Source organism: Stegostoma tigrinum, chromosome 42 (genome assembly GCF_030684315.1).
Source record: "Stegostoma tigrinum isolate sSteTig4 chromosome 42, sSteTig4.hap1, whole genome shotgun sequence".
Classification (NCBI taxonomy): domain Eukaryota; kingdom Metazoa; phylum Chordata; class Chondrichthyes; order Orectolobiformes; family Stegostomatidae; genus Stegostoma; species Stegostoma tigrinum.
The window spans coordinates 15,552,103-15,576,696 of record NC_081395.1 but is presented as its reverse complement, the minus strand read 5'-3'; the positions used below and the strand labels follow the sequence as shown (position 1 = coordinate 15,576,696).

Genomic DNA, 24,594 nt, shown 5'->3' with positions numbered 1-24,594 from the left:
CCTGGCCTCAGTTTTCCAGCTTCAGGCTCGTATCAATGAAAATGATTTTTTTAATGAATCCTTTCCACCCACGTCCCCATTGGATTCCTCCCCAACAAGAGATTGCAGCCTCGTTGATTTACCACAAAGTGGAATCCTTTAGTTATTGCTTCCCTTCCCAATCCTCTGCTCGCTGCCCCAAGGTGGGGCTGTTCTCTTTGACTGCTCCTGGGATGACAGTGTGAAGGAAGGAAAAGGAGTTTAAAACTCAGAAGCTACTAATCTGGAACGAGGGTCTGCTGCTCTACAAAGTATTCCCAACTCGTTCCAGGCCGGCTGCAGTCTCCATTCCTCCCAAAGGAATGGAACGTCAGAACCTTCAGAATCCCGTCTAGGCCTCACACCGTCCTGAATCCGAACCATTTCTTCACCGTACCAGATCAAATCCCTGGAACACCCATCCAAACCAAGCTGCCGGTGTCACTACAACCCGCTGTTTCAGCTGTTAATGGCAGCAATACCCATCAATGAATGAATCAACTATCAGCAGGGACACAACATGGCAAACAAAGGATATTTATTTACTGAACAAGAATTAAATTCATCCATAAATAAAAAAAACTCCAAACAAATTTAAAAGGTAAATATTTACCATTATTATTTATCACACTGACCCCAGTTCCAGTTCTCGATCAGCAGGATGGCTGACTGAATGTGCTGCTCCCTTGTTCCTCCAGCTGTTTAGAAATTCTTCCTATGGGTTCCCAGGAAGGTCAATCACCACTCACCAATATGACTCTGTGAGAGGGAGGAAGTTCAGGACAATCAATCCTCACTCACCAATTTGACCCAGTCACAAGGTGTTCAGGACAGAGAATCCTCAGTCAACAATATAACCCTGTCATAGGGAGTTCAAAAGTGTCAATCCCTATTCACTGATATGACCCAGTCACAGGAGTTCAAAACAGATGTAGTGTCAGAGAGATCTACAGCACAGAAAAAGGCTCTTCACACCATTGTTTTTGAGTGGCACAGACTCAACCATCGAACCATTCTTATCCCATTTGCCACCAAATCACAATTATACATTTAAAAAGTATTTAGATGTAGAGAGGGTTTCTGCCTCTACATCCTTACAGGTGATGAATTCCAGATTCTCACTACCCTGTGGTTAAAATTATTTTCCTCCTAAACCTAGTGATTTTTATCCTAAAACAGTGGTCCAGTTCTTGACCCTCCATCAAGGGGAAAAATGTTCCTTCCTGTTTACCTGTCTATGCCCCTCATAATTTTATACATCTCAATCATGTCCCCTTCAGTCTCCTCTGCTCCAACCAAGTCTGTCCAATCTCCCTGCATATTTAAAACTCTCCAAACCAGATAACATCCTGGTAAATCTACCCTCTCCAGTCCAATCACAGCCCTCAGAGCTGGACACAATACTCTAACTGTGGCCTAACCAACTTTTTATACAGGTCCAGCATAACCATCTTGCTCTCAAACTCTATGCCTTGGCTAAAAAAGGCAAGTATCCCATGTGCCTTCTTAACCATTTTATCTACCTGTCCTGATAGCTTAAGAGTGCATGCACCAACGTCCCACTGACCCTCAGTGCTTCCTAGGCTCCTACCATTCAATATATATTCCCTTGCCTTATTTGTCCTGCCCCTACTTATCTTGTTTGAATTCTAGTTGCAACTGATCAGCCGTCTACATCCTCACGTAATCAAGGCTATCCCTCCGCCTATTCAGCACAGTTCTTGCACTATCTGCAAATTTTCTAATCAACCCTCCTACATTCAAGATCACATTGCTTACATAAACCACAAACATCAACAGCCCCTACAATGATCCTTGCAGAAACCAATCAGCACAGGCTTCCAGTCACAAAAACATCCTCATCTATCATCCTCTGCTTCCTGCCACTTGGCCAATTCGGGCATGAAATTGTCAAATTTCCTTGGATCCCATGGGCTCGTCATTGTTATCGGTTTCTCATGCAGAACCTTATCAAAAGCTTTGCAAAGTTCAAGTGGGTGATGTCAAATGCATTGCTCTCACCTACATCTCTCCGAAACTTTCAATCAAGTGGATGCAACCCTAACTTTCACTTCATAAAACCATGTTCAAGCCTCTTCAAGAGCAGATTAATTCTGTCCCTCAGAATTGGTTCCACAAGCTTCCCCACTACTGACTAGTCTGTAGTTTCTTGGTACATCCCTTGTGCCCTTCTTGGAGGAAGATACAACACTGGCTGTCTACTCATCCTCTGTCACCTCTCATGTAGCTAGAGGGAAAATGCACTAATGCTATCTCCTCCCTTGCCTCACTCAATAGCCTGGGTACATTTCATCCAGCCCTGGAGATTTATTTACCTTTAAACCTGATACACCACACAGTACCTCCTGTTTATGGTAATTTATTTAAACATATCACAGTCCTGCTCCCTGATTTCTATACCCACATTGTCCATCTCACGTGAACACCAACACAAAATTTTGATCAAGAACCATTCATACATTCTCTGGCTCCATGCACAAATTACCACGGTGGTTCTTAATGGGCCCTACTTATCCTTTTACCCTTAATGAAATTGCAAAATTACATTAATTTAACCTGCCATCATCCTTTCATAGCCCATTCCCAATTTCCTTTTTAAGTTTTCCCTTGCACATTCTGTACTCAAGGGCTTCTGCTGATTTTAAGCCCTCAGTATCTGCATAAGTCTCCCTCTCTCAGATGCTGTGTATCCCTTGGTATCAAGGGTTCACAGAATTTATTGGTCCTGCCCTTTGTCTTTATTGGAAGATGCTGGCCTTGTCCTCTCCCCATTTCCTTCTTGAACATGTCCCACTGCTCTAAACGCAGATTTACCGGAAAGTATCTGCTTTCCGTCGACTCTGGTCAAATCGTATCTGGTTTTATTAAAATCGGGCTTCCCTCAATTGAGACTATGATTTCAGGTAATTCTTTCTCTTTTCCATTGCAATTTTGAATGTAATGGAATTATTATCACTATCTGCAAAATGTTTCCTTGTTGATACCTCAATTACTTTCCCAGCTTCATTACCCATAATTAAGTCCAGGACCTACAAATCCTGGCCTTATGGCCTTCTATGTACCAGCCTAAAATGCTCTCCTCGGTGCGCTTGAAGAATTCTGCTTCCTCTAAACTTTTCACGTGATGACTATTCTAGTTAATGTTTGGAAGTCAAAATTCATGACTAGTACTACCCGATTACTTTTACACCTCTCTGAATTTGCCTAAATATCTGCTCTTTTATTTCAGACTTAGAGGACCTGTAGTCCACTTGCATTTGGAAAAGAATTTTTACTTCCATTTAGAAAACAATGGACAGTCAGCATGACTTTGTTTTGTCATGTCATAAATTTGATTGGGTTTTTTGAAGAAGTGACAAAGATGATCGATGAGAGTAGAGCAGTGAAGTTGGCGACATGAACTTTTCTAAAACATTTGACAAAGTGTCTCATGGCAGGCTGGTCCAGAAGGTTAAGTCGGCTGCGACCCCTTGTTGTAATTTTTATATTTATATATTTGGATGAAAAATGTCAGTTGGGAACGTCAAATGCAAGAGAAAATATACAGTAAAAGGGAGGACCTTTAGAAGCACTGATTTACAGAAGGATCTTGGGGTGCAAGTCCACAGCTCCCTGAAAGTGGTAGCACAAGTGGATAAGGTGGTAGAGAAGGCATGCAGCATGCTTGCCTTCAGCAGTGAGTAAAAAGTTGGCAAGCCATATTGCAATTATACAAGACTTTAGTTTGGCTACATTTGGAGTATAGTGTCCAGTTCTGGATGCCACACAAGGATGTGACCGTTTTGGAGAGGGTGCAAAAGAAGTTTAGCAGGATGTTGCCTGGATTGGAGTACATTAGCTGTAAGGACAGGTTAGACAAACTTGAATTGTTTTCACTACAGCCTCAGATGCTCAGGGGCGACCTAATAAAAGTACATAAAAACAAGACGTTTGGATAGTTAGGAGTCTTTTTCCTAAAGGTGAAAACATCAAATATTAAGTTTAAGGTGAGTGGAAAATCTTAAAGGAGATATGTCAGGCAATTTTTTTTTATTACATGGTTACTGACAGTGCGTTCTAGGCACCTGCTAGTGGTAGAAGCAAATACAACAGCAATAGTTAAGAAGCATTTAGATGGACAAACGAACAGGCAGGAAGTGGGGAGCAAATGGACACAGACCCTTAGAAAATAGATGACAGGTTAGACAGAGGATCTCGATCGGCGCAGGCTTGGAGGGCCGAAGGGCCTGTTCCTGTGCTGTAATTTTCTTTGTTCTTTATTTTTGAAATGGAGAGATATAGGCCATGTGCAGGCAGATGGAATTCAATAAGAACAGCATCCTGGTCGGCACAGAGACGGTAACCTGAAAGTTCTGGTCTTGTGCTGTACTGTTCTATGTTCTCCCAGCAATTTGATTTTAATTTGTACAATCCCCACATGCCAACATGACATTGTCAGAGTTAGCTCAGGACAGTCAATCCCCAGTCAATGACATGATCCTGTCATGTGGAATTCGGGACAGTCAATCCCCACTTGCCGAAATGACTCGGCCACGGTGTTTTCAGGGGCTCAAAAGGAATCTAAGAAAATCAGACGTGGTATCTGAGTTTGGAGGAACAAGGAGAACAAAGACAGAGGACAAAGAATATGCCAGAGACAGTCAAATTGTGGTGAGGTCACTGAAGGGGTCATCAAGAGGCCGAGGCTAATGTTCTGGGGGAACAAAAACAAATGGCTTCACAAACTCGACATGTCTGACAGCATCTGTGGAGACGAAGCAGAGTTAACAATTCGAGTCCAGTGACCCTTCTTCAGAACTGTTTCAGATTTCCAGCATCCGGATGTTCTTTGTTTCATTTTAATGCACTAGGGAACGCAGGTTCATGGCAGCCGGTGGAATTTGGATTCAGATTTAAATACAAATAATATATCTGGATTAAAAAGTTAGTTTTAATAGTAATAAAACTGCCATCAAGTTCTTGAAAAATCTGGTTTACTGACACCGCCTCAGGATGAAAATCTGCCTTTCTTACCTGATCCGGCCTACAAGTTAACGCGGATCCACGGCAATGTTGCTGACAATGCCAGCTGTTCTCTGAAATGGCTTGGAGAGTCACTCAGTTGAAGGGCAATGAGAGCTGAACGACACTGTTATTGGGCTCCCTTACTCCCCAGGAGAGTACCTCTTCGATCCTCAGTACCGCTTCCACCAACTCGGACACATAACAAAGGAACCCCCACAACGCCCTGCGCCCGCAATGCAAGCATGCGCACATCCGACCGCTGGGCAAATAAGCCTGCATATAGGGCGGTTTCTGCGTCGCCGTGAATTGTGGGAGATTAGCCACCATTGGCTTTAAAGACACTTGAAATTTGCATTATTAGGCCCATCCGTAACAAACAATTAAAAAGAGAACAGAAGCTGAACATCCAAAAATACTTGAATACGAGCAAAGTAAATCTGAAACAAAACACGAGAATGTTCGAAACAACCGAGCAGGTCTGCTTTCATCTGTGGGGGAACAGATAGAGTTAATCTTTCGCGTCCGGGACGACTCTTCCTCAGAAGCATTAAAGAAAAGCTACTTGTCCCACTAATCTCACCATTTTTCTGCACTCGTTATCCACACGTACTTGACACAATACAGAGAAACAAAACCACGTACAAAATAAACAGGGAGACACGTGACTGTCTCCGGGTATCAATGAGAGAATGGGCTACGGCTTTGCTGCAGCAAAAATTATTTGTAGTACGACAATAAGGTGAAGTATTTGATTCTGCCTCAGGGATAGAAATCAAATTACTTTCGTCACGGGGCGGGAAGGGGGAGAGAGGGGGCGGGAAGGGGGAGAGAGGGGGCGGGAAGGGGGAGAGAGGGGGCGGGAAGGGGGAGAGAGGGGGCGGGAAGGGGGAGAGAGGGGGCGGGAAGGGGGAGAGAGGGGGCGGGAAGGGGGAGAGAGGGGGCGGGAAGGGGGAGAGAGGGGGCGGGAAGGGGGAGAGAGGGGGCGGGAAGGGGGAGAGAGGGGGCGGGAAGGGGGAGAGAGGGGGCGGGAAGGGGGAGAGAGGGGGCGGGAAGGGGGAGAGAGGGGGCGGGAAGGGGGAGAGAGGGGGAGGGGGGGGAGGGGAGGGGGGGGGAGGGGGAGGGGGGAGGGGGAGGGGGAGGGGGAGGGGGAGGGGGAGGGGGAGGGGGAGGGGGAGGGGGAGGGGGAGGGGGGAGGGGGAGGGGGGAGGGGGGAGGGGGAGGGGGAGGGGGAGGGGGGGAGGGGGAGGAGGGGGGGAGGGAGGAGGGGGGGGAGGAGGGGAGGGGGGGAGGAGGGGAGGGAGGGAGGAGGGGAGGGAGGGAGGAGGGGAGGGAGGGAGGAGGGGAGGGAGGGAGGAGGGGGGAGGGGAGGAGTGTTGGGGGGCGGGAGATGAAGGGAGCAGTGCAGAGCATCGAGAGGGGGCGGGATCTCAGTTGGCGGGAGCGAGCATGTAAGGGTAGCGATGGCAAGGGGATCAGGTCAGGGAAGCATGCAGGAGAGCGGGGGTAATGGGGAGTGGGAGTAAAGGGGAGGGGGAGACAGCGCGCAAAGGGAAGAGGGAGCGGGGGGCACACGTGGGGGAGGGTAGGGGAAACGCAGCTGAGCAAAGCAACAGTCAGCCTTTCACAAGAAGTCCAGCATGACCTTCACTTCATCCAGAGGCAGAACTTCTGAAGTGACAACAGGATTCAAAAAAGTGAGACAGACAAGTGGAAGCTGGAGTACAGACAGTATTTGCACATACTATTATCACATATTACTATGATCTGTGAAGTCGCTTTGGAATCACGGGGGGGAAGCAAATTGAAAAGTTGACGATTCAAAATGGCAAAAAAGGCAAGCCTAAAGGCTTTATATTCTCAATGTACAAAGCCTTCAGAATAAGGTAGTTGAACTGACGGTGCAAATTGTGGGAAATGAACAGGATCCTGTAGCCACTATAAGAGACACAGTTACAGGGAAATCAGAACTGGAAACTTAACGTTCAGGGACATTTGATCTTTGGAAATGCACGAGGATGGGGTGGCACTGTCAAGAGGTGCTGAAACAAGGGTAGTTGTAAGAGATGATCTAGACTTGGATGACATTGAGTGGAGGTAAATTACAGCAAAGGAAAGACAACACTGGTTACAGGAAAGAGTGTAGATCTTTATAGAATATAGCCTGCATGATTGTCCCAACCTCTTTGTCAATAGGGAACAGCAATGAAAGGTGGAGATGGGAAATCCACCCTAAGGAAAAAATTGCCATGACAACTTCACCTTCTTACATAACACATCCAAGTCCCTGCAAGACGGTTAAAGTTTCAACCCCAGTGCCAATCGACCCATTATGTCCACACATGAGTCTTGGATCAGCAAGTGATCTGAAATTAATGTAATATCAATATAATATATGCCATGAGTTGCTACTTGGTGTCCTAAATATTCCTGGCATTACCCTGTCTCAGTGGTTCATCTCACACCAGAGATATATGCATGATTTTGATAGGTCAAATGATGACTGAAGCAGTTCAAATCAATGTGGGGGCTGCTGTCTCAGCTTCCCTGGGGAAGTTAGATCCAAATGCAGTCTGACAACTGACAATGCCACCACTTGTAATCGAGGTGTATCCATAGTTAACTCTAAATCTGGCAACTGTGGATCAGAAGGTCTGAAGCTGAGCTCCCAACACAGACAATCCTAACAGAAGGACAAAAGAATTCAAGGCATGCAACTAAATATAAACCACGGCCCGACAAAACTGATCCAAAATCTATCCACTATGTTGTAAAGCCTTGCAGGAACCATTAATAGATTAAGGGGGTAAATTAGGAAAGAAAACATTTCAGAGTGAACAAGGTGTGGAGCTGGATGAAACATTCAAAAGAAAAAAAAAGTGTTAATCTACAGGTTAAAAAAATTAGGATAATCTGACACCTTTTTGCTTTCTTATGAAATCCCCTTCCCACCAGAACATCCAACAGCTATTCAGGAACAGGCTCAAAACAAAATATAGAACATGATTCACGCTTCAGCAACAAACCTAAGCTCTAAAATGTATTGATCAACTTGACACCTCTGCCTGGTGTGAGGATTTATGGAACTGGGGCTCAAACGTGGATTTAGATGATCTCTCGTGCCATTGTTATAATTCAAAAGCCACTCATCATTTTCCTGACCCACTTTATTTCACATTCAAGAAACGTTAGTGGTAAGTTAGATTTGGCAATTGGGATATTAAGGTAAATGAATTTTATGCCTGGAAGTAAGGACTGACAAAGGATGAATAAACTTAATAATTTAGACAAAGGAATTGAATGCAATATCTCCAAATTTGCAGACAACACTAAGCTGGAGGATACTGAGAGGCGGATGATATTAGGCTGCAGGGCGATTTGGACAGACTGGCAAATACAATATAATAATATAGATAAATGTAAGGTATTCCACTTAGGTTTCAAAAACAGGAAGGCAAATTATCATCTGAATGATGTCGGGTGTCATAGTGGAACAGTTGCTGAAGGTTGGCATGCAGGTGCAGCAGGCAGTGAGGAAAGTTAGTGGCATAGCAAAGTGTAGAGCTGGATGAACACAGCAGGCCAAGCAGCATCAGAGGAGCAGGAAGGTTGATGTTTCTGGCCAAGACCCTTCCTGAAGAAGGGTCTAGGCCTGAAATGTCAGCCTTCCTGCTCCTCTGATGCTGCTTGGCCTGCTGTATACATCCAGCTCTACACCTCGTTATCTCAGATTCTCCAGCATCTGCAGTTCCTACTATCTCCAAAAAGTAGTTAGTGGCATGCTGGCTTTCATTGAGGGATGAATTGAGCATAGGAGTAGGGATGCCTTGCTCCAGTTACAGAGCCTTGGTGAGACCAGACCTTGTGTGTTGCGTGCAGTTTTGGTCTCCTAATCTGAGGAAGTACATTCTTGTTATTCAGAGTCCAGAAACAGTTCACCAGATTGATTCCAGGGATGGCAGGACCGACATATAAAGAAAGACAAAATTGATTGGGCTTGTACTCATTGGAATTTAGAAGAATTAATGGGAATCTTAGAAACATAAATCCAGTGTATGTCAGTTTAAATCATTCACCACTTTGTAAAAAATGTTTCAACACACAGTTCCCAGTGTCTACTCAAAAACATACTGAAATAGACAAATCCCCTGCATTTTAAACATGATATCTTCCCCAAGATTTTAATATGAAGTTGCAATACTAACCCAAATAAAGTTTGGGATGATAAGAATATGTTCATCCTGATGGAGAACTGAACTGTGGTGAATCATGGAGAAGGCAACACGAGAGAGAGCGAGTGAGAGAGGGTAAGCATTGAAAACTAGCCCTCAGTACAGATATTTACCTGGTACCATGAGATCCACAGTCATCTCTCACAAACTATGCTGAATGAAAAACTATTGCCCTTCATTTCTGACCTTGCACGTCAGACATTTCTAGCTGATGTCAATGATAGTAAATGTTGCATTTAGCTGTCACTGAAGTGATTCTAACTGATCCACAATACATTCCCTACTTTTGAAAATTAGTCAGAAATTCATATTTAGGACAATAACTTCACACAAAATACATACATTCTCATTCCATGTCTGGAAAAAATAGGTAACTATAGCTTAACATCTGTTATTGGGAGAATGTCGGAGTCTTTGTCAGAATGTAACAGCAGTGCATTTAGAAATACACAATATGGTCCAGCAGTGTCAGGCATGCCTTCACAAATGCAATATCATGCCTGACAGATTTACTAGAATTACTTGAGCAGGAAATAAGCAGGATAGATAAAGGAGAAGGGATGGATGTAATATATTTGGAATTTCAGAAGACATTTGATAACATACATGTTAGGCTGCTTAATAAGATAAGAGCCCAGTGTGTATTTAGCATATATAGAGGCTTAGGTAACTAATAGAAGACAGAATTGGGATGACATAGGCAACCTGTAATTACTGGAGTGCCTCAGGGCTCAGTGCTGAAAATACATATTGACAACTTGGAAGAGGAAAACAAACGTACTATAGCCAAGTTTGCAGATGACAAAAATAGGTGGGAAGGCAAGTGATGAAGGTGACAGATTTACTCAGTTAGGTAAAAACTTTACAGATGATGTGGGGAAACGTGAGATTTTGCATTTTGGCAGGAAGAAGAGGAGCTGAACATTATTTCAATGTGGAAAGGTTGCAGAACACAAAATAGAGAATTTGGAAGTCCTCGCGCATTGATCATAAAATGCTAGCAACCAGATTCAGCAGGTAATAGGGAAGGGAAATGGAATGTTGGCTTTTTTATGGCATAGAAACGTAGGCAGATTTCGCTAAAACTTTAGGAGGCCTAGTCAACCCACCTGGAATACTGCAAACAGTTTTGCGCCCCTTGGCCCAGGAAAGGCAGGTAGCCCAAAATTATTCATTAGGCCAGGGAGGGACTGTCTTTTGAGGAGATTGAGTAGGTTGGTCCTGTACTCATTTGAATTTAGAGGAATGAGGGGTAATGAGGGGCAGCACAGTGGCTCAGTGGTTAGCACTGCAGCCTCTCAGTGCCAGGGAACCGGGTTCAATTCCAGCCTCGGGTGACTGTCTGTGTGGAGTTTGCACATTCTCCCTGTGTCTGCGTGGGTTTCCTCTGGGTGCTCCAGTTTCCTCCCACAGTACAAAGATGTGCAGGCTAGGTGGATCGGCCATGCTAAATTTCCCCATAGTGTTCAGGGGTGTATGGGTTAGAGGGGGATGGGTCTGGGTGGTATGCTTCAAGGGGTGGTGTGGACTTGTTGGGCTGAAGGGCCTGTTTTCACACTGTAGGGAATCTAATCTAATCTAAAACCTATTGAAAAATACAAGATTCTTATGGGAATTGACAAGATAAATGCAGTTGTTTCCCCCTGTGGGAGGATCAAGGACTAAAGGGCATTGCGTCAGACCATATGGTCACTCATTTGAAACAGAACTGAAGAGGAATTTCTTCTCTCAAAGGGTAGCGAATGTGGAATTCTTTACTATACAAGGCAACAGAGATTGGATCATTTAGTATACTCAAGGCGGAGATAGATTTTTAATAAGAGAATCAGGGTTATGGGAATAAGACAAAGTTGAATTAATTATCAGACCAGACAATCGGATTGAATTTTCCAACATTGAGTAAAATTTTGCCCGAGCAGAACTGTTACCCAGTCAACAATTAGAGAGGAGATTTTCATGAATATTTGTTGCAAATCTACGAGGAAATAACCAAACCCACTACGTGGCTACACCAAACCTATTAGAAATTGATGAAGCTATCTGATTCAGACAATCCTATCAATGAATCATCCTTCCTCAGCTCCATAGGGAAATATATAAAAGCACCAATTTTACAACCCTGCACTTTCCAATTCCCCACCACCTGCTGAAAGTGGAGCCTGAAGCTTCACATAGATTTACTGCCAATCCCTGGGGCACAAAGTTCTCCGCCCTGGTACAAACCTCCCTATACACCGAATACAGGGTCAGCAAAATTCAGGCAGATTATATTGCAGTTATTAAACCTAAAATTGAATGACAAATAGAAGTCAAGCCAACTTTCTAAATCTTTTCCAGACAAAATTTCTTTATTTTAATGGAAAAACTCATTGTGGTGAATGCAAAACTGAGCACAGTGGGACTTGTGTTATTTTTCAATTTTAAGTTGGACATTGAAGTGAAATGGATTTCAAAATGAGGGCATGTGCAAATATGAAACCCAGGAACAAATGCTGAGGTAAATGGCAACGTTTGGGAGGAAATGCAGCTGGAAGTGATATTATTGATGATTGAGCAGTAAGATTTGGGGCGTTGGGCTTCTAGGAGTCAATTTCCTTCTCAAAGCCCACATTCTGCAATTTTTCATTTAACTCAGTGATTTTTGTCAGGTACAATCGATCATTTGTGCAGCACATGCACTTCATTCTCAAATGCTTTGTGTATAAAATTCTGGGGCATTTGAGACTTTAAAATCTCTCCTCAATATTCTGGACTAAATAAAGCCTCTTTAATTTTGATATGTAGTTGATCTGAGGAGAGAATACCTTGCAACATAATCTGTGGTGACAAAGTCACCTAAGCTGGCAGCAAAGTGACAAGACAAAGTTTGTAAAGGTCATTCGAACGAGACAGGAGGGGAACCTACAACTTTATCTGCTTTTAGTCACATTATCCATCATGCTCTTGACTCAATCCTACAGAGTTATGCTGTTAACAGTCTCGTGAGCGAGAATGGCAAAATGCATAAGCTGAACAATCAAAGACAGTCACCATTACTATTTCACTTCAAATGGTTCACCCTGCAAAGTACTAAACTTCACTGAAAAACCAATTCAAATTTTCCTCTAGGTGGCTGATTCAGTGTCATCTTTCTTTCCCCCTCTAGAACGCTCTCTCATTTTACACTTTGCATTTCATGATAATTTTATTAGCAGTCAATCTGCGATTTTATAGCCCACTCCAGTGAGATGTTCTTTCATATCATGTATCGGGGTAAAGAGACTGAGCAAACTTCCTGTCATTTCTAGCACCAGCTTGTAATCAGAAGAGTTTAATAACAGCTTTACCTGGTGGTGCCCCTTCACTGCAGCTTGGCCCATCAAAACATGCTGTTAGTATCAGCCTGTTCTATACAGTCCAGCTATATAACTGGACAATCACAGTTCCACTTTCTTCACAATGAATACCAGGGCAATAACATACACCTTCTCAAAGCTGTACAATGTGAGGAAGACTGGAAGGAGAGTGAATGGAGAAACCACATTGTGCAAATTCCTGGAATCAGTATCTCGGTAAATCGACAAGATGAACTCCTGGTGCTTCTTTACTGGATCATGTGCAAGCCTATGGCTCCTCAATATTTTGTTCTTTATACTCCTGGCCCTACCTCCCAGGATTAGATTCATGATGTGCCTGTGATTGTATCAGCATCTCAGTGACCTGGGAGCTGGACACTACAGGCAACTGGTGGTGAGACAGGGACAGAGCAGAAAGATGTGAAATGAAAGTGTTTAGAATGTTCTGGACATCAGTTGTTTTTAGTGAGGATAGCTCCCAGCAGATATTCTTGAAAGATTCATGGGAGGCCCAGTGATAGGGTTTAAGAAATTACATGTTACATATCAGCAATTTCACCTCAACTTCCATTTTATGTTCCTGTTCCCAACAATAATTGTCAATGGCTGAAAAAGTCGTTTGTGATATTATCTAAACCCACATTTTACAGGAGCAACTGATGTCTGGTGAAATTTGTCTGGAATAAAATGTGGCAAAGGAAGGGTGAGACAAGCCAAATGTGAGGTTTGTAGGTAATTTCCAGTGTAGTACAGTGTCTGAGTCTATGCACTGAAAACCATCGATAACATTTGGAATTGTTTCTGTTGCTGTCATAACACAAAGAACAGGAAAAAAAAAGCGAACATTCAATCACAAATGTTACAGAAAACAGAGAAGTCATAATCATCGGAAAACCCTAAACAGTCTGAGCTCTTCTCCTGAAAAGTTGGTAAAGGGATAACCTGATAGAAATGGGAAACTTTGTCCATGTTTTATCGGGGATTCAAGATGAAACATTCATTCAGCCGCACATTTACACCTGCTGAATCTGCAAACAATAAAATGTTAAGAGATGTATTAAGGATTCGGCATTCAGTTACTGTGATCTGCTGAATTGGCATATTTTTGGACAAATTATTGATTACAACAGTCACAACACCCCTAAAAAGTACTTGATTCAGTCCAGAACCTTTTGTTGTCCAAGCATTTTGAAAGGTACAGTTTAAATACGTGCCTGTTTCTTTTTCTCACTTTGTCAGTCAATCTCAGTTAACAATCCATGAAATATTGAAGTGTATCTGTTCCTTTCACTGTTTAATGCTCTCTCTGTGTAGTGATTGTAACAAGGTCAGCCAGGACCCCTCAGAATGAGAGTTCCCTGACTAAGGCTGTTAACCTGGCCAAATCAGTATGGCCTGGTAGCCAAATAAGAACAGAAGTTGCAGACGTCCTGTTCACCCTGAGAACTGGCCCTGAAGGAACTGAATTAGCATTAAGGATTCTCCATGCACAAATAAAGGGTGACTTTGCAACAGGATATGAATTCTGTGGAGTTATTTCAGTGGCAACGAGAGTGGGATGCCAAGAGGCCATTTGGTATGTAGGATTAATGATGTAACCATGCAAAAGTGTCTTCTAGGTGAAGCCCAACTTAGACTTCAAAGAGAGACTACAACTGGCTTTGTCACTGGAAAATGCAGCATATGAGTTGCAGGGTATTCCGGCAGAAGTGGCCATCTTTCACCCATCCAGCTGAGCTTGGGAAACACCACTTGAGCAAAGGCAATGGCATAGCCTCACTCAGGACACACCCTGAACAGAGGGACTCTAGGTCTGTCCACTGCAAAACAAAGCCCTCAAGCCTCGACCAAACAATTAAAATTTTGTTCAGGATCTTTGCTGACAAGCCATTGTAGTTGCTACTGGTATGTGGAGTCAAGACAGCAAGAGTCCCAATAGACCTAAACCGAGAAAGAGAACTCATGGGCCAGTATCCTGGAGTGTGCACACCCTGGAAGGCTCACCAAAATCTTGTTCAGAATTGTTTAATTGCTTAGCAGCATCCAAAATCAGTACCAATTAAAATAAATATCTAGTTAAATGGTCAACCAGTTCTAATGGAAGTTGATACTGGTGCAGTGGTTTCAGACATCGCAAAACCAGTCTTTTTCAAAATTTGTTCTGGACTCCAACCCTCAAGTTGACTAGACTGAGAACTTACACTGGAGAACTTTTACAGATTAAGGGTTCAACTTCAGTTCCGATCTCTCATGAGAAGCAGCTGGTTCAGTTACCACTGACTGGAGGAAAAGGCTTGGAACCAAGCTTGAGGGGCGAAATTGTTTGAGAAAGATTCACCGAGATAAGCTTAACATTTTTTGATTATTAAACGGCTGTTTGAGAGAAGTCCTAATTCGACACCTAGATGATTTTCAGGCAAGTCTAGGGACTATCAAAGGAGCCAAGGCCACCTTGAATGTTGACCTTGAAGTAATTCCAGGATTCTGAAAGGAAAATAGCATTGGGCAGGCCTTAGGGGAAAAAGTCAACACAGAAATGGTGATGTCATTGGCGTTGTACTGTTGGCCCTCAAAGAGTCAACAGGAATTAGAGGAACAAATATGCAGGGAGGCTGGGCAGACAAGCAGGAGCAATAGGGTTGTCTTAGTAGGGGATTAAAATTTTCCTAACATGGACTGCAACTGCCAAAGTGTCAAGGGCTTAGATAGGGTGGAATTTGTAAAAAACGTCTGGATGTGAGATTGCTCGCTGAGCTGGAAGGTTAGTTTTCAGACGTTTCGTCACCATTCTAGGTAACATCATCAGTGAGCCTCCGACGAAGCGCTGGTGTTATGTCCCGCTCTCTATTTATCTGGTTAGGTTTCCTTGGGTTGGTGATGTCATTTCCAATGCAGGAAGTGACATCACCAACCCAATGAAACCTAACCAGATAAATAGAAAGCGGGACATAACATCAGTGCTTCGTCAGAGGCTCACTGATGATACCTAGAATGGTGACGAAACGTCTGAAAACTAACCTTCCAGCTCAGCGAGCAATCTCACATCCAGAACCTCAACCTGAGCTACAAATCTTCTCAAAACTCGCTATTTGTAAAGTGTGTTTAGGAAAGATTCCTCAAGCAGTATATAGAGGATCCTACTCGGGAATGGGCAAAACTCAACCTACTCTTGGGAAGTAGGGCAGGACAGGTGGCTGAGGGGACATGGGGGAGCACTTTGGGACCAATGACCATAGTTCTTTTAATTTCAAAATAGTTACGGAGAAGGACAAAACTGGTCCACTAGGTTCAAGTTCTAAACTGGAGCAAGGTGAATTTTGATGGAATTAGACAGGAGTTTGCAGGGGTTGATTGGAGTAGTTTGTTTTCAGGCAAAGGGACCTCTGGCAAATGGGAAGCCTTTAAAAGTGTGATAGCTAGAGTTTAAGCTCAAAATGTTCCGAGGAGGGTGAAGGGCGAAGGGCAAGGTTGGCAGGGGGGAAACCCTGAATGACAAGAGATGTCAAGACTTTGACCAGAAAAGAGGACGCGGCATGGTTCAGGAACAGGCAGCTGGGATCAAGAGAATTCCTGAAGGTATATCGGGTTTACAGGAGGACACTGAGGAATGAAATCAAGAGGGCAAAAAAGGGGGCAGAAAATAGCTTTGGCCAAGAAGATTAGGGCGAATCCAAAGAGATTCTTTAAGTATATTAAAGGATGAAGAATAACTAGAGAGAGATCAGGAGGCCTCAAAGACGAAAGTATGTGTGGAACCATAGGGGATAGAACATAGAACATTACAGTGCAGTACAGTCCCCTTTGGCCCTCAATGTTGCACTGACCTGTGAAACTAATCTGAAGCCCATCTAACCTACACTATTCCATTATCATCCATATGTTTATGCAATGGCCACTTAAGTGCCCTTAAAGTTGGCGAGTCCAATACTGTTGCAGGCAGGACATTCCATGCCCTTACTGCTCTGAGTAAAGAACTTACCTCTGACTTCTGTCCGAAATCTTTCACCCCTCAGTTTAAAGCAATGTCCCTCGTGCTAGCCATCACCATCCGAGGAAAAAGGCTATCACTGTCCACCCTATCTAATCCTCTGATCGTCTTGTATATCTCTATTAAGTCACCTCTTAACCTTCTTCACTCTAATGAAAACAGCCTCAAGTCCCTCAGCCTTTCCTCATAAGCCCTTCCCTCCATACCAGCCAACATCCTGGTAAATCTCCTGTACACCCTTTCCAATGCTTCCACATCCTTCCTTCCTTCCTATAATGTGGCGACCAGAAGTGTATGCAATATTCCAAAGTGCTGCCGCACCAGAGTTTTGTACAGCTGCAACATGAACTCATGGCTCCAAAACTCAATCCCTTTACCAATAAAGGCTACAACACTGTATGCCTTCTTAACAACGCTATCAACTTGGGTGGCAACTTTCAGGGATTTATGCACTTGGACACTGAGATCTCTCTGCTCATCCACACAACCAAGAATCTTACCATTAGCCCAGTACTCTGTATTCCTGTTACTTCTTCCAAAGTGAATCACCTCACACTTTTCCACATTAAATTCCATTTGCCACCTCTCAGCCCAGCTTTCCAGCCTATCTATGTCCTTCTGTAACCTACAACATTCTTCTGCACTATCCACAACTCCACCGACTTCAGTGTCATCCAAAAATTTACTAACCCATCCTCTACGGCATCATCCAGGTCATTTATGAAAATGACAGACAGCAGTGGCCCCAAAACAGATCCTTGCGGTACACCACTAGTAACTGAACTCGGGGATGAACATTTCCCATCAACCACCAGCCTCTGTCTTCTTACAGCTAGCCAATTTCTGATCCAAACTGCTAAATCACCCTCAATTCCATGCCTCCGTATTTTCTGCAATAGCCTACCATGGGGAACCTTATCAAACGCTTTACTGAAATCCAGAAACATCACATCAACCGCTTTACCCACATCCACCTGTTTGGTCACCTTCTCAAAGAACTCTAAGGTTTGTGAGGCACAACCTACCCTTCATAAAACCGTGTTGAATATCCCTAATCAAATTATTCCTTTCTAGATTGTTATAAATCCTCTCTTATAATCCTTTCCAACACTTTGCCCACAACCGAAGTAAGATTCACTGGTCTATAATCACCAGGGTTGTCTCGATTCCCCTCTTGAGCAAGGGGACAACATTTGCTATCCTCCAGTCTTCTGGCACTATTCCTGTAGACAACAACAACATAAAGATCAAAGCCAAAGGCTCTGCAATCTCATCCCTAGCTTCCCAGAGAATCCTCGGATAAATCCCATTCAGCCAAGGGGACTTATCTACTTTCACACTTTCCAAATTGCTAACACCTCCTCCTTATGAACCTCAATCCCATCTAGTCTAATAGTCTGTATCTCAGTATTCTCCTCGACAACATTGTCTTTTTCCTGTGTGAATACCAACGGAAAATATTCATTTTGCGCCTCTCCTATCTCTTCAGACTCCACGCACAACTTCCCACTACTGTCCTTGACTGGCCTTAATCTTACTGTAGTCATTCTTTCATTCCTGACATACCTATGGAAAGCTTTAGGGTTTTCCTTGATCCTACCTGCCAAAGACTTCTCATGTCCCCTCCTGGCTCCTCTTCGCGGTCTCTTTCAGTCCTTCCTGGCTAACTTGTAACTCTCAAGTGCCCTAACTGAGCCTTCATGCCTCATCTTTCCATAAGCCTCCTTCTTCCTCTTGACAAGAGATTCAACTTCTTTAGTAAACCACAGTTCCCTTGCTCAACCACTTCCTCCCTGCCTGACAGGTACATACTTATCAAGGACATGCAGTAGCTGTTCCTTGAACAAGTTCCATATTTCAAATTGTGCCCATCCCCTGCAGTTTCCTTCCCCTATGCATCCTACATCTTGCCTAATCGCTTTTCCCACAGCTATAACTCTTGCCCTGCAGTATGTACCTATCCCTTTCCATCGCTAAAGTAAACATAACCAAATTGTGGTCACTATCACCAAAGTACTCACCTACCTCCAATTCTAACACCTGGCCTGGTTCATTACCCAGTACCAAATCTAATGCTGCCTCACCTCTTGTTGGCCTATCTACATACTGTTTCAGGAAACCCTCCTGCACACATTGGACAAAAACTGACCCATCTAAAGTACTCGAACCGGAGCATCTCCAGTCAATATTTGGAAAGTTAAAGTCCCCCATAACAACTATCCTGTTAATTTCGCTCCTGTCCAGAATCATCTTTGCAATCCTTTCCTCTACATCTCCGGAACTTTTCCGAGGCCTGTAGAAAACTCCCAACATGGGGACCTCTCCCTTCCTGTTTCTAACCTCAGCCCATATTACCTCAATAGACGAATCCTTATCATACATCCTTCTGCCACTGTAACAATGTCCTTGACTATCAGTGCCACACTTCCCCCTCTTTTACCACCTTCCCTGATCTTACTGAAACATCTAAACCCCGGAATCTACAACAACCATTCTTGTCCCTGCTCTATCCACGTCTCTGAAATGGCCACAACATTGAAGTCCCAGGTTGACCCATTCTCCAAGTTCACCCACCTTATTCCAGATGCTCCTGGCGTTGAAGTAGACACACTTCAAACCACCTTCTTGCCTGCTGGTACACTCCTGCGACCTTGAAACCTTAATCTTTACCTTGCTACTCTCAACTTCCTGGACACTGGAGCTACAAATCAGGTTCCCACTCCCCTGCTGAATTAGTCTGAACTCTCCTGAACAGTATTAGCAAATGTCCCCCCCCAGGATATTGGTACCCCTCTGGTTCAGATGTAGACCATCCGTTTTGTAGAGGTCCCACCTACCCCAGAATGAACCCAACTTCCAGGTATCTGAATCCCTCCCTCCTGCACCATCCCTGTAGCCACGTGCTCAACTGCTCTCTCTCCTTATTCCTCAACTCGCGAGCACGTGACACGGGTAACAAATCAGAGATAACAACTCGGCTTGTTCTAGCTCTAAGCTTCCACCTTAGCTCCTTGGACTTCTGCCTTACATCCTTTTCCTATGTCGTTGGCACCAATGTGGACCACAACTTGGGGCTACTCCCACTCCCCCTTAAGGATCCTGAAAACACTGAGACATCACGGACCCTGGCAGCTGGGAAGCAACACACCAACCGCGAGTCTCTCTCATTCCCACAGAATCTCCTATCTGTTCCCCCTGCCGATGGAGTTCCCAATGACTAATGCTCTCCTCCTCTCCCCCCTTCCCTTCTGAGCAACTGGGACAGACTCTGTGCCAGAGACCTGTACCCCATGGCTTACCCCGGTAAGTCGCTCCCCACCAACAGTATCCGAAATGGTATACTTGTTATTGAGGGGAACGGCCACAGGGGATCCCTGCACTGTCTGCCTGTTCCCTTTTGGTCCCCTGACTGTAGCCCATCTTGTTCCTGTACCTGATGTGTGACCACCTCCTTGTAACCCCTCTCAATTACCCCCTCAGCCTCCCAAATGATCCAAAGTTCATCCAGCTCCAGTTCCCTAACACTATTTCCGAGGAGCTGGAGTTAGATGAAGTCTGTGGGGACACTTGAGGTGACCCTTACCTCTCACATTCTAAGGAGAAGGTTGCAACTGCCCTAACATCCATTCTCTACTGAGAAAAAAAAAAGTAGTAACCTTACCAAGTTGGTGCTCAGAACTTGTTTTTTGGTTAGAGGAGGAGGAGGATGGGTGGGAGACACTACCTAAGTAGTGTTTCAGGTAAAGCAACTGCCCAAATATATCACCTCACTTACTCAGCCATCCTGTGTCCACTCCTACTAAACCTGCCCAGCAGTCCCCTCGCACACTGTCCCAACTCCCACCGCTGAACAAACAGAGGCTGCCGACTCCATGAGGTAAGCCTTTTAAGGCTAGGCAAGGTCCTCAATGAATTTTTCTCTTGGTGTTTACCGTGGAGAAAGACATGAAGACTTAGGAACTTGGGGAAGGTAGTGGTGATATCTCGGGGACAGTCCATATCACAGTAGAGGTGGTGTTGGCCTTATCAGAATGTATGAAGGTGGATGAATCTTCTGGTCTTGACCAGATATCTGCAAGGATGCTACTGAAGAAATTGCAGGGGCCCTGGCTGATATTTTGCACCATCGTTAGCCATGAGAGAGAGATCCCAGAAGACTGAAGGGTAGCGAATGTTGTGCCATTATCCAAGAAGGGCTGCAAAGAAAAGCCTGGAAAATATTGAGCAGGAAGTCTTATATCTGTGGTGGGTAAGTTACTTTAGAAGGTACTGAGGGATAAGATATATATGCATTTGGAAAGACAGAGTTTGATTAGGAGTAGTCAGCATGGCTTCATGTGTGGGAGATCATGCCTCAAATTTGATAGAGTTCTTTGATGAAGCGACCAGGAAGGTTGATAAGGGCAGAGTGGTAAATATAATCTATGGATTCCAGTGAAGTCTTTGATAAGGTTTCACATGGTATGCTGCTCTGGAAGATTAGGTTGCATGGATCCCAGGGAGACTTGGAAAATTGGATACACAGTTGGCTTGATGGTAGGAAGCAGAGAGTAATAATGGAAGGATGCTTGCTGGACTGGAGACCTGTGAGTAGCGATGTGCCTCAGGGATTGATGCTGGGCCAGTTGCAATTTGGTTGAGAATGTACAAGGCATGATTAGTGAGTTAGCGGACGACACTAAAATAGGCAATATCATGGACAGTGAGGAAGGTTATCAGGACTTGCAGCAGGATCTTGATCAGCTGGGGAAATGGGCCAAGAAATGGCAAATGGCAAATGGAGTTTAATATAGGTAAGTGTGAGGGGTTTCATTTTGGAAAGTCAAATCAAGGTAGGAGTTTCACAGCAAATGGTAGGGCCTGAAGGAGTGTAGTGGAGCAGAGGGACCTTAAGACAGGGCAGTGAAGGCGGTTTTTGGCGCACTGGCCTTCATCAGTTACGGCATTGAGTATAGAAGTTGGGAAGTTATATTGCAGTTACAGGACATTGGTGAGGCTGCACTTGGGAGTATAGTGTTCAGTTTTGGTCACTTTACTACAGGAAATGTTATTCAACCGGAAAAAGTGTGCAGAAGAAATTTACTAGGATGTTGCCAGGACCCAACAGACTGAGTTATAGGGAGAGGCTAGACAAGTTTTTTTCTTTAGAGCATAGGAGACTAAAGGGGGATATCATAGAAGCGCATAAGATCATGAGAGGCATGGATAGGGTGAAGGCATACAGTCTTTTTCCCAGGACTGGGGAATTAAGGACTAGAGTGCATCAGCATAAGGCAAGAGGGGAAAGAATAAATGGGAACCTGAGAGACAACTTTTGATTTTTACAGAGGATTGTATGCATATGGAATGAGCTTCCAGCAGGAGTGGTCGAGGTGGGTATATTAACAACATTTAATAGGCATTTGGACAAAATACATGGATAGGAAAGGTTTAGAAGAACATGGGCCAAGTCCAGGCAAATTGAGTTAGCATGGATGAACATTTTGGTCAAGGACCAGTTTGGGCTGAAGGACCTGTTTCAAAATCAGATGGCTGGAAAGCAAAGGAATCATTAAACCAGTCCAGCTTGCGACTGGCAGCATCTGTCATACTAATTACAAAGCCCGACAGGTTGGTACATCTTTGTCGAGGTTTTAAACAAATGGTAAACCACTTTTTGCAGCTGGATAAATACCCAATCCCTCAGAGGATTTATATACAAAGCTGGCAGGTGGCGCTATCCTACGTGAAGCTAGGCATGAGCTATGCATACTTGCAACAGCGGTTAGATAAGGATGCCCAGAGTACACGATAATTAAGACTCAAAAGGTTTGTACCAATATACAAGATGGCATTTGGGGTATCAATGGCCTGCGCCATTTTTCAGTGGACAATGGAGAACATTTTACAAGGTCAACCCCAGGTCACCATTTATGTTGATGACAAGCTGATATCAGGTTTGACCAACAAGGAGCACTTGGACATAGTCCTCCAACATTTCCTTCAGGCAGGCATAGCCTTGGAAGGGAAAAATGTGTCTTCCAGGCACCCCAAGTGAATTACTTGGGCTACAGAATCAACAAGAATAGGTTGTCCTAACCTGTCAAGAGATAAAGTGAAGACAATCAAAAGATGCCATGGCTTCCACATATGTATCGGAACTTAGGTCTTTCCTTGGACGGGTGAATTATTACGGAAAGTTCGTACATAATCTGGCCTCCATTCTGGCATCTTTGCAACTCTTTTCAGCCTTGGAAATGGTCGTATAGCCAAGGCATAGCTTTCACAGGAGTGAAGAAACAGCTGTCGTCCTCCAAAGTATTAGCAAACTATGATTCCAAGCGAGATCTAAAATTAACATATGATGCCTCCCTGTATGGCATCAGGGTAGAATTAGCTCATCGGTTGCCCAATGGAGAGGAAAGCCTAAAAGCATTTGTATCCAGGACTGTGAGTAATACAAGACGTAAACACGCCCAGATAGAAAAGGAAGGTTTAGCACTCATATTTGGAGTCAGGAAGTTCCACCATACCTTTATGGATGTAAATTTGTAATAATGATAGACCACAAACCCCTGCTGGGTCTGCTGAAAAAGAGGATACGGCAGTGCTGTCCATAGCTTCAGACCGAATTCAGTGGTGGGCTCTAATACTAAGTGCACATAATTACAAGTTGAAACACCATCTGAGAGGTCAAGTTGCAAATGGAGATGCATTGAGCTGCCTCCCACCGGCAGAGGCACCACCAGTGGAAGCATCCATAATGGTTTTAAGTTTCCTGGACACACTTCCAGTCTCAGCTGACAACATCAGACTTTGGACACAAAACAAACAGCTGGTGGTGATGGGTGAAACCAAAGAGCTGTCACATATAGAACCGAGACCTCTTCAGAACTGGAGATTCCACAGCTGTCTCAAGCAAAGGTCAGTGCCAAATACTGACTGAACTCAACTACAGGATCATCCTCCAAAATGAAAATGTTGGTGAGAAGTTATGTCTGACGGCCAGGATTGGATGTCCCACCACCACAGCTGTGTCGGCAGTGTTCAGAGTGTCAACAAGGACAAAAATTAGAGCCAGCATTTCCCCAACATTCGTGGGAATGGCCAGGTAAATCCTGGACTCAGTTACTCATCAAGTACGCAGGCCCATCCACGGGCTCAATGTTTTTAGTCATTGTGGAAGCCCACTCAAAGTGGTTGTACATGCATACAAAGATAATGGGAACTGCAGATGTTGGAGAATCTGAGATAACAAAGCGTGGAGCTGGATGAACACAGCAAGCCAAGCAGCAACTTAGGAGCACAAAAACTGACATTTCGGGCCGAGATCCTTATACAGTTCATTTGTCAAACACAGGGCGACGACAGAAAAGCCGCATGCATCTTTTGCAATACACGTACTCCCAGAAGTGTTGGTCACAAATAACAGGCCACGATTTATTAGTAGGGAATTCAAGTATTTCCTAAAGTCGAATGGTACAAGGACTGCTCCACACCATCCATTGTCCAATGATCTGGTGGAAACAGCAGTCCAAACATTGAAGGCAGGCTTAAAGAAACAGCCTACAGCTTCAAGAGACACTAAACATTCCTAGTTCCTATTTGATTAGAAGACCACCCCTCATGCAACTACAGGGATTAGATCCAGAGTTTCTGATGGGCAGAACACTCCACACCAGGTTAAGTCTGATCTTCATGGAAGTGGGTCCAGGGGTGTGGTACAGTGGCATCACAGACTGATGCTATGCTAAGTGAGAGACACCGTTTACTTCAGGGCATGAAGTTTGGTGCAGCAACCATGGAAATGGCCCTGCACGGGCAAGAGGTATGGCTGATGCGAGGTCAGGTCCAGTGTTGTATGAAGTTCAGGTAGGTATGATGGTCCTGAATAAACACATGGACAATATAAAATCTGCAAATTTGCAAACAGTGTGGGAGCAAAACACGCCAGTTCCTCGACAACCATTCGACTGTAACCAGAACCCATTGATTCTCCCTCTCCATCAAGAGTAGGCCA

The 24,594-nt window shown here is 44.2% G+C and overlaps 1 long non-coding RNA gene across 2 annotated transcripts in view; it reads right to left on the bottom strand.

Moving 5' to 3' along the window:
- LOC125449230 (uncharacterized) overlaps nucleotides 1-24,594 on the bottom strand; it is a 50,316-nt gene that overhangs the window by 5,842 nt on the left and 19,880 nt on the right. The window contains exons 1-2 of one of the 2 annotated variants that reach the window (XR_007246871.2): nucleotides 5,053-5,380; nucleotides 632-777 (exon numbers count right to left, since the gene is read on the bottom strand). This is a non-coding gene — a long non-coding RNA (uncharacterized LOC125449230). Of the gene's footprint in view, nucleotides 1-631; nucleotides 778-5,052; nucleotides 5,381-24,594 lie in introns of those variants that run through there. The other variant, XR_007246870.2, reaches the window with a different exon arrangement.